Here is a 13,938-nt window from a genome sequence, read left to right on the forward strand (position 1 = left end):
GGGAGTAACGCCCACATGACTGTAACAATTTATCCGTACAACAGAAAAAATCAAAATACGAAACACTAAACTGCAATGCTCGCAGCTGTAGATTTGTCAAGTGTAATTATGCACCGAATCAAAGTGACCTGTATAAAAAGTGTTCGATCATTAGTGCTAATTGTTGTTGGCCGACTCTGTTTGCGTCCAAGAGGTAGTCATTCAAACAGCGTGAAGTTCATCTGAGAACACCATGTTTTTTCCTTGGTAAACTTTATGTGGCATGCTGCAGAGTGGACTCAGCCAATAATTTATGCATACTTGCTCTTGGTGGTGACATTAAAACCTTGTTTACAAACAAATTTTGTCTTGAAGTGAGATGAAAGGAATGACAGGTTTGTTGTATCCATGGAAGAAACACTGTTGCACCTTCTGCTTTTTTTATTAGGATAGCATCTAATACTAAACTAATAATTAAATAAAAAGCTGTGTTTACAAAACTACAATAACAAAACTATTCATTTCCTATGGGTGGGGTGGCCATTGTTAAAAGCGGAAGGTGCAAATAGGAAAAATGGCTTTGTTTTTCTTTCTTTATAGGGTTTCATAGAGATTTCCGTTAAGAAAACAAATGTGCAGGTGGCCGGGTAGACAAAAGAGGGGGAGCTGACAAATGGGGAGGAACGTCCGAAAGAGAAACAAGCGTTGAAGTTTTTGCATTATAAGCTTTTCGGTTACAATAACCGATGTACAAGTGACTGTGAGACAAAGGCTCCCCGAGTAAGATCGGGCACTCAGCCAGTAGTAAATATACTTATCACACATATTGAATATTTATGCAGGGGGTGATTTACCCCGTACCACTGTTCTAAATGTTAAGCGTATGAGTTTTGCGACTAAATCGCACACGTTAAATGCGCAAAAATAAACACGGATTTAATGAAAATTGTGCATGAGCAGGCGAGTCTGGTGCACCACGATAAGTTCTAACGTCGATAGTATCAAAGAAGTTCCTTCCAGGGCCCTATAAAGGCAGAGTCTTATAAACAGAGAGCCGAGAAACACTGGTAATGGCTCTACGCTGGGTTATTCCCAAGATTTGGGAGGAGTAGAAGCTACCCGAGGAATGGATGGAAGAAAATGGTTTTCTCATCTACAAAAAGGGTTATCGGCGCAACTGCTGCAACTATCGCGGCATAAAACTAGCAAACGGCGCTTACATAGTACTCTCCCGGATCCTGTTACGTTGGCTGTCACCGATAGTACAGGATTTCGTAGGAAATTACCATGCAGGCTTCATGGGGAATCGCACAACTGCGGACGCAGATTTAGACCATCTGACAAAGACAACTAAAACAGCATGAGCAACCAGTCTTAGACTGCCGACGACGACCACAACAAGTCAAAACGATTAGACCTGTACGTAAATTTATTGGTCATCTGCGTAGAGCAATCTGCATCCTCATGAAAGTACTGTGCTCACGTCGTTAAAAAAGAAAGAAAACAGTAGAGATCCAAGATTGTTTCCTTGTGGGACACCAGATTGATCGCAAAATTCACTGGATGATGCGTTACCTGGTTTTACTAAATATGCTTTTTTTAACCAGTTTACAAAGCTCGATGCTGCACCCATACGTTCTAACTTAGCTTAGTAGATTGTGATCCTCACAGCCGAAGGCAACTTTCAAATCAGTATACAGTCGATTTAAGCACCATTTTCTATTATTCGTTAACAAGATAATGTTAATGCAGCATGACCGTCGTCGGGTCATACAGGTCTTCATTTACTTCATGGCTCATTTCTTTCAGACCGCACTTTATGGGTCCAGCTGGATTCCATAGCTTCTTCTGCATTCAGTAATACTTCTAGTGTCCCACAAGAGAGTAACCTGGAGCCAGTTCCAATCGCCTTGTACTCCAACGACGATACTATTCTGCTTGGTTCCGGCTGCGAAATGGTGAAAGTCGACGATCTAAAGATCTACCTAGCTGAGAAATCTATCCATGACTGCAACCAGCTACCTGAACTGTTGGACACCTTTACGGCTTGGTGCAACAGAAATAAGCTCATAATAAGCATGGCTAAATGCGTGGTTATAACACATTTCACTGCTGTTATCTCATTTGACTACCGGATAAACAGAGCTATTCCCATATGCGTCGATCAGATCAGCGATCTTGGAGTTCACAAAAATTGCCTGAGGCTTTGTAGATTCATACTACTTGAAGGCATTGTACTGCGCATCGGTACGCCTTCTACTTGAAAATAACATCGTGCATCGTCTGAAATCCTCATAACCTATGTTGGAAAGCCAGAATAGAGAAGCTAAAATCCGTATTGCCCTGAGACATCTACTTCGGTGTCTACCCAACCATCCTCCCCGGGACGTAAACCGGTGCACGCGTACCAGGAATAACAATATTATGTGACTAGAATGAACCCAAAATGTTTCTTCACAGGGATTTAGTATATGATATACCCTTTCAGAAAAACATTATCCCAAAATATTCTATCGGTGAAAAATTGAAAAAATCAAGTTTAAAGTTTTTTGCCGTGACATAAGCAACACTTGTATGTTGTTCGGGCGACCAAATAGTATAAATTTACCTCCAGTGTCTCTCAGCGCCTGAATTCATCGAAATGCTGTAAGAAATATTTGTAGATAATAAGATTACCTATAAGTTTTCCAAACATGATATTGTTCTATCTCCAATATACACGGAACCAGGGAAGCGAGACCTCCAGCGCATATAATATGGAAACCAGTTTCTTAACCTACATCTATTCCTTCATTCCTTCCTGTGCTTCAAAAAAGCACAAATTTAACATTTTCTACGAGATGTTCTAAAACATGCTCAATAAACTTGTAGGTTTGTAGTTTTTTCACTATTTTGAATATAAAAAATCCGCTATACAAACAATATTTACCCTATTGAAACTAAAAAAAATTTAAAATTTCTTCATTTAGGGTGATTCAAAAATCGTCACATTTATTGTTTGTAAAAATTTATAACTTTGAAAGTTTTGGTACAATGTAGCAAATTAATAAGTTTTCAAAAGCTTTATAAAAAATATAATTAATAAGTGCACAAAATTGAGACAAAGTTACAAATATTACGGCAAGTCGTTGTATTGGCAGAGTTATTTATTTTAATCGATATTTTTGTCCTGAAAGTTCAAACTACAGCAAACCAACATTCAGCAATCATGAATCTCAAAAGATTTGAATCTCATATTGCAAGAGATTGAATTTTAATTAAAATTAAATATTCCAAGATATTGTCTATCTGACCGACAATCAAATGTACCATCAAATGATCCTACTCAAACAATTCCATGGAGGCTGGGTTCTTAATCTAACATCGAAATGCTAATCAAGAGCATGTTTAAGCCCTCCCTCGTGACAAAAAAAACAAAATTTCATCCTTGGGTCTAATAATATACTTATATAATTTGCTGATTGAGGATTTTTGTGTAAGAAAGCGAGAGAGCGCTTTACGTTTTTGCCATTACAAACACGTAACCAATTTCTTACGGGTTTCGTCAGAAATTTCGCTACCTATGAACAAAAATTTTATTTTTTTGATTTTCTTCACAGTTTTAACAATTTAATGGTTTCGTAGCTACTCGAAATCCAATATGAAATTATCAAGTAGGATCATTCGCCTTGTAATCATTCTGCATAAAGTCATTCAGAATTTCAAGTTACAGTTTTCTGAAGGATTACGTTACATCTACGGATTTGGTTTCATTTGTAATTGAAAAATGGCTAAATTTTCACCATCAAAAATCAATCAATCTAAAATCCATGATTTGTTTTGCAGAACATTCTGACCTTTTAGGGAAAAATAACAAATTCCATATGGCTACATGACATGAACATGTCACATGAACATGTCACATGAACATGTCAACATGAAAATAACAAAATAAATGAGTTGTTAATGGGACTGTTGCTGTTGGCAGCCATTAAAATCATCAAAATCGACCTGGAAACTAAAAAACTGTTTTTGTTTAAATAGCATACGTGACTTCGCAAATAACCGCGAGTGGTTAAAACGTCTCTAACAAAAAACACGTGACGGCTTTTCGAAACGCCCTAATACCAAAAGGTTCACCCTAATGACTAAATTCTCAAATTTGAAACAATTTTGAAACATTCTGCAAAAGATTGCAGCAGTTTTGATACGTGAAGTTACCGGCGAATTGTATTGAAAGTGCATGTGCATAGAAATCTAATATAAATCATAGAATTTTAAATCCCAATATTCGCATACCTACGCAAAACATGTTTTTCATCGAAGATTTTTATATTAAAAAATTACGAAAAACTTAAAGTCAAGAAGTCTTGTAAGCATTTGTATAGAACTTCACGAGGAAATTCATCAAAAGTTAGATTTGTGCTTTTATCAATGTAAGGAAAAGACGAAGGTTTAGAAATTAGTTTCCATGTTACACGCGCTAGAGGTCTCTCTTCCATGGTGACGTGTATATTGGATATAGAACAATATCATGTTTGGAAAAATTATAGGTAATATTTTTATCTACAAATCTTTCTTATACCATTTTCACGAATTCAGAGGCTGAGAGACACTAGAGGTAAATTTAAACTATTTGGTCGTCCGAACAATGTACGAGTTTAGCATATTTCATGGAAAAACCTTTAAACATGATTTTTTCAACTTTTCACCGATAGAATATTTTGGGATTATGTTTTTCTGAAAAGGTTTATTATATACTAAAACCCTGTAAAGAAACATTTTAGGTTCATTCTAGTAAAATAATATTGTTATTCCTGGTATGCGTGCGGTGCCAGCTGTTGGATTTGGAGACACTAGAGATTCATCGGAGGATTCAACTAGCAACTTTTATAGCCAAGCCTTTTAATAAAAATATTGAAACCCCGGCTCTGCTGTCCTGTGTTGATTTTGGAGCTTGTTGGACTTTGGTAATGTTTCCTCGCACGGCTTCGATAGAAGCCTAACAAGAATTTCAAGCAGTTTAGAGCCACTGTTCCGAGAGGTAATTGCACAGTAGTTGGTCACGGATTAACTTCCTCGACTGGGCCACGCAGAGGATTCAGATTGTAGAATTGACGCCGCTTATTATCAGTACAAAATAAATCGCTTCGCAAACCGTGATAATCGTTCCACCCCAAAGCAACTTTTCTGGTCATTCTTGTCCAGAATTCACGCTATTCAAGGATTCTTTGCACTGTGAAGATCCAATCAACATAACGGGCAGCAACTAATATTTTGGAATTTATTTCTCAAGCTGCCAAAAAAAGATATTTGAAAAAGATCTGATTTACATTGTTTATTGTTGAAAAAAATTAGTGATCATTTGAAAACGGTTTTACGACAGACTTCGCAGCCAGCTTATTAGGCCAGCATCATACCTCGAGGTCAACCGGGAGGCTATATTTTTGTACACCAAAAAGCTTAAAATCCCGAATAAATTTTCGATTTGGCCTGAATCGATCATTTCCGAGAATGTGCGTCTTCGAAAGAGGGAGGTAACTTTTGTCGTCCAAATCAAAACATTTTCCGGAAAAATTTGTGATTAACCAGCGGGATTGAGATTTCAGCACCGAAATCTGTTCCTCAGTATATTCTGGCATTTTATTCCGACTCTTTTCAATCTCGTTGGCTCATGGAATCCTTTGAATCCATTGAACGGACGAGAAAGAGAAAAAAACGGCGTCTAAAATTTGGGTTCCTCGTCTATGCGGGCAATATGCCCCTGATCCCATTATAATATGCTCCATGTTTTGTTTCGAGTATTTTTGAAATTGATATGCCTTCGCTAGTTTGTAGAAAGTTAAAGTGAAAGTTAGTTCTTAGATATTGTCAAAATATTGTGTTTTCTTATAAAATGAACACAGTTTCGGTCTCCTGGGAAAGCTTTTCTTTTCTGTATGGGGCATATTATACTGCAGCTAGAGCTTATTGCCCCGCCTAGTTTTTTTTCATGTTGAGTATTTTTATCACTGCGACCATTTGTTTGATTTATTGTGATATATCCCCCGTTTTATTATAGCTATGTTGTCAAGATGACGTATCACTATCAGAAGTGATTGCCATTGTTTGACTTATAGCATTTGTCCAGCCCGGTGATGCACTTCGGATGAGGTTCACTAGTGCACTGGGAGTTGTTCTCCAAACATCAGAGGGTTCTAACAGCCCTCTTTCGAAGAACCTTAACCTTTTATTGGGAATTGCCGGACATCGGCATAACAGGTGTTCCGAGACTTCTTTTTCTATGCCACAGAAGCGACATATATCATCTTGAAGTTTTCCCATTAGTTTCCGAGCATTTTGGGCTCGGAAAATGTTCTGTTATAAGACCAGTATAAATGCTAAGATCTTTCTTCGAAAGCTCCAGTATTTTGCGAGTAATTGAAACGTTAGGAGAGATGAAACGTTTCGACTGCCTAGCATTGAAAGTGTTATTCCAATTTAATTCCACTTTCGTACATTCCCATGCTTTTAGCTCCATTTTTAAAGCAGAGCCAGATAAGCCACAGAAGGGCTCAGGTCCTACGAATTGATGAGATGATCCGAGTCTTGCTAGTGCATCAGCTCTCTCATTTCCATCAATTCCACAGTGACCTGCGACCCAGTTCAAGTTGACTTGGTTACGACGAGACAATTTTTGGAGTGATTGAATACATTCCCAGACAAGTTTTGATGTGCATGTCGCCGACTTTAGAGCGTTTAGAGCTGCTTGACTGTCGGACATGATGCATATATTTGAATGTTTATAGTTTCTGCGCAAGCACACAGTCGTACATTCTAGAATTGCTTGTATTTCAACTTGGAATACAGTTGGCCATCTGCCCATAGAAATTGACATGTCTATTCCTGGGCCAGTGACTCCTGCTCCCACTTGATTGTCCATTTTTGAACCATCTGTATAGAAAACTGTCGAGCCTGGACGAATATCGGGACCACCATCTTCCCAGGAATCACGTCTAGGCTCGAATACACGAAATATTCGGTTGAAGTTGTATTTTTTCTCCATCCAATCTTCATTACTGGTTACAAGAGGATTAATACTAATAGTTTTTAGAATACTGAGATGACCTGTTAAGTCCCCTTCAAAAAGGTTCTTTGATCATTTGATCCTCAGAGCACTTTTTTCAGCTTCTAATTGTATAAACTGATGCAATGGAAGTATATAGAGTAAAGCATCCAATGCCTTCGAAGGTGTACTTCTCATTGCACCTGTTATTGAGAGAGTGGCTAGCCTTTGAAGTTTTTCCAGCTTTATTTGGGTAGTTTTCTCTTTCGTTTTTGGCCACCAGACCAACGAAGCATAGGTAATCCTGGGTCTGACAATGGCCGAATAGATCCAATGGATCATCTTCGGTTTCAGTCCCCATTGCTTACCAAACGTTCCTTTACATATCCATAGAGCATTTGTTGCTTTGTTTACTGCTTGCTCTAGATGTGTGTTCCAATTGAGTTTTCTGTCAAGAAATACTACAAGATATTTAACAGTGTCTGAAAGTTTTAAAAGTGTTCCTTTCAATCTGATGTTATTTAATGTAAATTTTTTCCTTCTCGTAAATGGTATGATAGGGTAGAGGATCCATATTTCGCCAGGAGCCATATTTCGCCAGTTTGATGAATCCAAAGCTTTTTTACATATTTTTGGTCGACTTACAAGAAATTATTTGATGAATTGGTAATATTACGGGCATGTACTACCAAAAATAATTAAGACTTTTGGCTTGTTATTAATTTATCATGTATTAATTACAATTTGAAAATACCATCTCATGCTAAGTGTATATTTTTTTACAAAATCAAAACGAGAGGCAAAAATGCTTTTGGGAGAAAATGTAATCAAACTTTTTCATTATTGAATTATTCTTGACTAATATGATTCTAGGTACAATATTTCAACTAATTTTATACCGATTTCACTTTAAACTTTGGATAATTTTGAAAAATTCATCAAAATTAAAGTGGCGAAATATGGTATCTATTTTTTATCACGGATCCAAATTTCGCCACTTGAAAAAAATGATAAAAATATTTGGAAAGAATGGAACAATAGCACTTAAACGGTTTCTTGTTTTTGAGAAATCGCTAGTGTCCGGGCATAGAGGCCTGTCCGGCCATACAGGACTTCCCCCTAATACAATTTGACAAAAAATATTAGGAGAAAGTTATGCTTAAGTAGATTCAAGGTTTACATTATTTTTAGCATCTCAAAATTCACTAAAATGGTCGGATCCTTCAATAATTTTCCACCAAATTTGGGGGATTTTCCGAAAATCAGTCCTATTTTTATAATATCTAGAGATAATGACCATATGTCTTATGGCCCCGGAGTTATTCTGGAGTTCCCTGGGGTACCGTGACATAACTTTTTTAGATTTAGTTGCCAAATATTTAATTTTGTTTTGAAATCTGTTGATTTTTGTAAATATATCATCGGCTGTGGACATATTAGTTATTTTGCCGCAGTTACGAGCCATAGTGCGCACCATCCGGATCCGGGGGACACTGTGATTCCAGAACCGGTTCCTATAAAGGGAATTTTCAGCATCAGTAATATATGTCGTGTCGTATATCAAAAACCTGATTTAATCCACCTAGTGGTGAAAGGAACCTTTGTTATACGGTTTTATTGCTCTTTGAGATAGAAATCGACACGTCTTCGGAACCTAATTCATCTATTGGTTAACGTTGCGTAGTGCGTTGGTTTTCATAAAACTTTTGGAAATTGAATAAGTTTACAAAATTTTAACAAAATAGCAGCACCTATAAATTTTGATAGATCCTTTTTTTATGAAATTACTGAGTAAGGGTAAGTTGGTTGTTACTAATTTGAGTAAGTGCAAGTAAAAGAAAGTTGTAAGAGGAAATATTATTCGTTAACATATACATTGCGTAGTAAAAGTCTAGTTCATAGGTTTTTGAACTACGCATAAATTTCTGTAATGCCATTCTTTTTGATTGACATCAATAAAGTTTTCTTGAATAAATTTCATCAATTTTTATTAACCTTCGGTTACTCACGCTGTTGCATTTTGTACAACACGTGTAGGTTTTTGAATGCCATATTGTTATAAAGTTACGAACCGCTGTTAAAACTAACGTATATTTTTCAATAAACTTGTTATGAGCAAAATGTCATAATTATTCAATGCACTAATACGTTAAATTGTTGGGAAAATAGATCAGCATAAACCGACATTACAGAAACGAAGCTAGCAGCATTAAGGTGTACCGCAATTGGCCCCAACTGGAATTTTCTCTCGTTTCTTCATATAGAAAAATGGTGTCTGTATGCAGCAAAACTATCAGCAAATGTAAAATGTATAAAATGTATCGGTGTAAATGTATAAAAATTCGGAGTCAAAATCAGGGTATCTTTTATGATCAAAGTTCTACAGTTCCTAAACAAGCAAACATAGAGGGATACTATGTTCAGCAAAGTTGTGTATTTTTACTGTTTGCACAGCTTTGTAATACACAAAAAAGGCATACAACAATTACAAAAAGAGCTAAAATAGACAAACTGATTTTACAAATGCGTATACAATAAATAAGATTTCTCTAACTTAGCTGAAGAGATAGAAGGTTACTGTCTTCAGCAAAATTTCTTGTAATAATATGCTCTAAAGCTTTGCAGAACATATCAATGTGTTATATTGAAACTGAAGAAAAATAATTTTTTTATTTCACTTTTAGGAGGATTAATCAAATTTTAAATTCTATCAGACGATAGAGCATTCAATTTCAAGAAACTCTCCCAAAGGTTTGATAAACTTTAGGCCAAGTTTTCCTAGTCAAAAGTCTAGTACGCACGTTTTCTTTGGTTTGGGCTATTGTGCGCGCGAGTAACCGTGTTACAAAAGATGGCGCGAGTGTTCGAGGGTTAATATCTTTTGACCGGTAAAACCAATTCTTATAAAATTTTGCATATATATTCGTAGTGTCAAAACCTCTCGTTTGATATAAAAATAATTGAAATTAGGTAGATTATATTCGTTAAAATCATTAAAAATTATTGTTAATTTTGGTGTGGTGTATACGATTGCTCATAACTTTCAAATTAAACGTCCAATCAAAAAACCATTCAATAGTGATCTATCCGGCTATATTACCTGCCAAATGAAACTAATAGCGCATAAATCGGTTTGGCCATCTCTGAGAAACAGACGATCATTTGAACCTTGTCAAAACTGGTTTTTTAGGGCTAACTTTTAAACCACTTGTTTGTTTTCAATAAAACTTGGCACAATGTTTAGCAATAGTAAGAGCTTTCATTTGGTACTAAGATCGTTGAAATTGATTGTGTGGTTCCGGAGAAAGTCTTGTCACGTAGTTTTTACATTTTTGCTTATAACTTTTAAACGAAAAGTCGGACCACAAAACAGATAGCATAGCAATATTCTCCACTATAATACCTTTCAAACAAAAATAATAGCAGACAAATCGGCTCAGCCATCTCCGAGAAATAGGCGATAGAAAATAAGCAGCGCACACACACACATACACACACACACACAGACATTGCTCAATTCGTCGAACCCTATCGATTGGTATATGTGACTCGGCCCTCCGGGCCTTAGATCAACTTCGTGTTTTTCGACCAAGTCCTAAACCTTTGTTATATAGTATAACAAAGGTAAAACATCAGCACTCGACAAAATAGCGATTGGCAATCATCTCATGTCTCTCAGAAGCCATATGGTTGATTCCAGGTTCCGGACAAGTTCCTTCGAAACCCGTTTCGTGCTTGAATCAGAAAAGAAACCCTCCCCGGGGCCGGAGCCGGTCATATGGCCTCTGAGAGACATGAGATGACCGCCAACCGCTAATTTGTCGAATACTGATGTTCTTTTATATCCGACACGAAATACTTCATTGACGCAGAAATATCCCTTTATGGGAACCGGTTCCGGATTCATATGGTCCACTCAGATCCAGATGACGCGCACCACGGCTCGTAACTGCGGTAAAGTAACTGAATATCCAAATTTTAAATATTTGACAACTTAATCTAAAAAAGCCATGTCACGGTACCCCAGGGAACTCCGGAATAACGCCGGGGCCACAAGAAATGTAGTCAATATCTATAGATATTATGAAAATGGAAAAGATTTTCGGGATATCCCCCAAATTTGGTGAAAAAATATTGAAAGATAAAAAATTTACGACCTTTTTAGTGGATTTTGCGATGCTGTGAATGATGTAAATCTTAGAATGGTTAATACAGAAGAAAATATTTTGAATTCTTTTTAATGGCTTGAATAAAATGTCGTCGCTTTGCTTAGAGTTTCCTATGACCTATATGGTACAATTGGTATTTGACCGGACTTTCGATTCGAATATGTTTACCGAAGGCAGAGAAAATTAAGTTGCTTTATGAGTGAATTTTAACCAATATGTAAACATATTTCTCCAATTTTTGTGCTTTTCATTGCTTTATTGATATTTTTATTGGTTTTCAAAAACGTTTCATGAACAATCACTTGAAAACGAAGCAAAATATATTTAACAACTGGATTTATTAGGAATATAGAGAGTTCATTTATAAATTTAACATTTTAATCTATTTAAAACAGGTTTTTCTAAAGTGGCGAAATTTGGGTCCAGAAGCTGGCGAAATTTGGCAACTGGGTGGCGAAATTGGGGCTCAGAATACACATTTAAATAATCAATATAACGAGAAAAATACACAATTTAGTATGAATATGATGATTGAATCAGTAAAAGAAATGTCAGAAGTATAATATTTTCATGTTATCAAATATCTGAACTTATAGAAACTTGATCTGTTTCGTTTCATGTAAATTTTCTGGATAAATGTGGCGAAATATGGATCCGTCACCCTAGTAGTTTTATTGGCATTTATGCTGAGACCCTGCCTATCACACCATGATGAAATCAAATTTAAAGCCATTTGCATTCGGTCAGCATTATATTGCATAATATAGCTCTAAGATGTTGTACATAAAAGAGTCATAGCCGGACACTGAAACAAATAGTTTTTATGATCGTGTTGGATTTTATTTAATTGAATAAAAACTTCTGGCTGTTTGCAACATTTATGTAGTCTGATTAGAATAAAATGTTGCTTAGAAAATTCTTGATCGTTTGCTATTATTAACTCATTTTTTTTAAATTTAGCGACTTGGTCCGGTCTAATTTAACACCAACCATATGATATCGCGACCAGCAATCAAGTTGAGCAGGCAAGTCGAGCAGTCGAATCAAGCAATCGAATCAAGCAGTCAAATCGAGCAGTCTAGTCGAGCAGTTAAATCAAGCTGTCCAGTCAAGCAGTCCGGTCGAGCAGTTGAATCGAGTGGTCGAGTCGAGCAGTTAAATCGAGCAGTCCAGTCGAGCAGTCCAGTCGAGCAGTTAAATCGAACAGTCCAGTCGAGCAGTTAAATCGAGCAGTTGTATATCGAGCACCAAAGTTCTGCAGGACCTCCCTCGTAGTTCTAGATCGTTATCTAGAACCAACTCTGACCAGCTTGTGCTCCTAAATATTAGGTTCAATTCCTAATCAAGTCCAGATAATTTTCGGGTTGGAAACGGTTTGGACGAGCCTTGGACAGTTACTGAAATTTTGATATTCGTTTGAAAGTTTGATATGTCTGCATTAGAAGCCAGCTCGTTATTTGCTTTTACCACCTGGCTACATTGTTATATTATAAATATCTTAAGTAGATAAACCGTCCTGCTCAAACCGTTGTAGGGGTATGAGGTGGGACCATCATCATCACCATCAATAGTCTAGTCGAGCTGTCGAATCAAACAGTTAAGTCGAGCCTCTTATATAAATAGATAAGTGAGCACAATCGTTTGACATTCATTACAGGTGGATCAGGTTCGCCCTGACGGAGTTACTATGGAAACATCCATGATTGTTTGCTATTCGAGAGTAAAAATGTAAACATTGTTTTGTTTCGCAGATCAGCTGAAGAGGAACATAATTGAACGGATTCAAACTTTTGTGGTTTGAGGCCAAATTTCCTGAAAGCGCGACTCAAAATACTTTTAACAATCGTGTATTCAAATTAAACACTTGAGTGCACTTCGAGGTAAACATTAACTTACACTCTAAAAAATCGATGTGTTCCATCCGCGTGGAAAATCAGTAGTATCAGCAATTTACATGAACTTCGGTTACTAGTTAATGGGAAAGTTAATAAAATTTAATGGAATCGCACGTAAACCGGATAGCATGAGTGCAAGCTGCCAATAATTCACGTGCACCTTACATGAAAAATGCGGTGGATGAGAATTACCTATGTTTTCACGTAAATTTGACGTACCGATTTTTTAAGTATAGTTGAATAGTTACTCCTTCAGGGCGAACCTGATGCACCTGCACTGAATGTCAAAGGATTGTGTCCACCTGTGCTCAATAGCCGCCATTATCGCTCGTGAAAAGCTGAATAATTGCCTGGTACATCGCTACGCCGAGCTGCAATGTAAAATTGTTCACCGGGAAGTTGCTTGAAATTCATTTTCACGTAGGTTTCGTCGTTCATTAAAATACATTTAGTGAATTCGTCGAAACTTGCCCGTACGAATGCCTGGAATGCTTCTTGGCTATCAAATTCTGCTTCTAGTGCCGATTAGCATGTTTACTGGCACTGTAAAACTCGATGATTTAGAACCGGTGCGCCGCCTAGGTCCTTTTTCTAACGCCGCCGAGGCCATTTTACCACGCCGACGATATAGCCCAACATTGACAAAAATGCGGGCAAAAAGGAACCAAAAAAACGGACGCAATCAAGATACGGCCTGCCGGCTGATAAAATATAGGTGATCTTATGTAAAATTTTCCGGAGAATCGCGTGGTGCCAACCTCTTTCCTGTATGCCATCGAAAAGTGGCCCATTTTGCTCATTTCCCCTATTTTTAACATATTTTTAATATATTTTTACCATTTTTGGACTATACCAAGCAAAGCTTTGAGAA

The sequence above is a fragment of the Sabethes cyaneus genome, chromosome 3, assembly GCF_943734655.1.
Source record: "Sabethes cyaneus chromosome 3, idSabCyanKW18_F2, whole genome shotgun sequence".
In the NCBI taxonomy this organism is placed as follows: domain Eukaryota; kingdom Metazoa; phylum Arthropoda; class Insecta; order Diptera; family Culicidae; genus Sabethes; species Sabethes cyaneus.